The sequence below is a fragment of the Humulus lupulus genome, chromosome 3 (assembly GCF_963169125.1).
Source record: "Humulus lupulus chromosome 3, drHumLupu1.1, whole genome shotgun sequence".
Taxonomy (NCBI): Eukaryota; Viridiplantae; Streptophyta; class Magnoliopsida; order Rosales; family Cannabaceae; genus Humulus; species Humulus lupulus.
The window spans coordinates 165,881,800-165,884,134 of NC_084795.1; the positions used below are offsets into that span (position 1 = coordinate 165,881,800).

Consider the following 2,335-nt stretch of genomic DNA (forward strand, 5'->3'; position numbering starts at 1 on the left):
AAATGGTGGGAAAACGAGGCTTTTCGTGGTTATTGGACCAAAAATGATATCAAGGATGCTTCAAGGACAGGTTTTGATGAAGAGATAAGCTGAAGGATCAAATCTGAGAAAAATTCAATTAAAGTCGCGACTTGAGGGGAAGTCAGAGATGCATATGTTGCTGGAAAGAATTAGTGTCGCGACTTGGGCTTACAAGTCGCGACTCAAGAGGAAACAGAGGCTAAGCTCAGGAGAAGATTAGGCACGGACCATGACTTGCCTAAGCTGAGTCGCGACGCCTGAAGCTTTTATACAAGAAGAAAATGACCCAAAATAGACACGAGCCACAACCCAGAAAAGGCCAAGTCGCGGCCCACACAAGGAAAATTTTTAAAAATTGTATTATTTTACTATAAATTCATGTTTAAGGTTTAATTAGAGGAGGAGGACAGTTTTTAATTACGTTTTTTTAGAGACTAATAGTAGTTCTTAAGTTAAATATTCTGCAATTTCATATTTTTATTTCTTCTTCAAATTTATGAATTTTATGTTTATGAATAATTATTTGGTTGATTTAGCCACGTCTTATATGAACTAATTTTTTTTATCTAGGGTTTAATGTAGTCACTTGGATTTCTATCTAATTGAATTATGATGTTCTATTGATTTTTCTTCTCTATTCTAATCTATATAATGTGTGTTTAATGCTAATAAATACTTGATCACTATTTGCTTGATTTAATGATTTTGATTCAAAATTCGAAAGATAAGAATTGAATATATTATCATTATATAGACATAGGTTGCATATTGGACGAAAGTACCTGTATGACTTGTGTAGTAATTAAGGTTTCTATACTTAATGTCTTCTTTATGTTTAAGTTTATCACAGATATGTAGAAAACCTGCATAAAGGCTGAGATCTTATATCTTGAAAAAAAATAAGAATTGATTTATGTTGACTTGCTATTAGAATAGAAAGAAATCTAGAATTGATTAATACAATTAGGAGAATGGAAAATTGATGAAATTAACACCCTAGGTCTTTTTCATAGTGATTTAAATCTTTTATTTAGTTGTTTTCTTATTTAAAGTATTTCAGATTTAAAATTAATTTTAAAAGTCAAATTCTTAGTTGCCAGATAGAAATTTAATCGATTGCGTGCACTTGCGTATTAGTGGTACTTGGAAGACAATCTTTGAGGGAACGATACATTACTTATCATATATTACTTGAATCGATTGCGTGCACTTGCATACATATATATTTTCACGATCAAGTTTTTGGCACCGTTGCCGGAGAGTTAATTTCCAATATCACAATTAATTGTTATTTGTTCTAATTTGGTTGTTTTATTTTATTTATGTTTAACATTTATTGGAATCAAGGTTATATTGTGTTTCGTGAATTTTTGGTATATGCGAGGAAATAGACAAAATAAGATTATACCAATAGATCTGGAAATTGAAAAAATGTTCAGACAGAACCGAAAAATAAACAAACGGTTGGAATTCACCATGGCTAAAAACGTGAATAATGGTGTGAACAAGAATGCAAATATGGGTAATGTAGCTGAGGCAGATCCACCACTAAGGAATTATGTACTCCCCACTGTTACAGGGATACATTTAAGTATTCAACCTCGTACTGTAGAGGCGAATAATTTTGAAATAAATCCCTCAATTGTTCAGATGGTACAAAACTATGTTCAATTTGGAGGGTTACCAAATGAGGATCCAAATCTACTTATCACAACTTTTTGGAGTTATGTGCTACATTTAAGATGAATGGGGTTAGTAATGATGCTGTAAGATTGAGACTTTTTCCATTTTCACTAAGGGATAGAGCTAAGAGTTTTGTGAATTCATTACAAGCCAATTCTATACTTACTTAGGAAGATTTGGCTCAAAAGTTTCTTGGCAGATATTATCCTCCTGCTAAGTCTGCCAGAATAAGAGGAGAGATTAACAATTTCCATCAACTGGATGGGGAGTCTTTGTATGATGCATGGGAAGGATTTAAGGAATTACAAAGAAAATGCCCACATCATGGAATTGAGAAGTGGTTGTTAGTACATACTTTTTATAATTGTTTGGGGGAAAATATAAGGATAGTTATAGAAGCAGCATCTGGAGGAGCATTTATGAGAAAAAGCGCTAATGAGGCATATGAGTTGTTGGAAGAGATGGCTATGAATAATTATAACTGGCCTACTGAGCGAGAAAATAAGAAAGTAGTGGGAGTCTTAGAAGTTGATCCAATTGCACTCTTGACCGCTTGTTTACCCAAAAACGGCTGCTGATGACGTGGCAAGGATTTCTCACACGTGGTTGACACGTGGCAGAGTTTAAGTAA

General features: G+C 33.3%; 1 non-coding gene across 1 annotated transcript; it reads right to left on the bottom strand.

The window, feature by feature from the left end:
• Positions 1-1,928: 1,928 nt before the first annotated feature.
• On the bottom strand, positions 1,929-2,035 carry LOC133827770 (small nucleolar RNA R71). The gene has a single exon (XR_009890421.1). It is a non-coding gene; the product is annotated as a small nucleolar RNA R71 (small nucleolar RNA).
• Between the last annotated feature and the right edge of the window lie 300 nt (positions 2,036-2,335).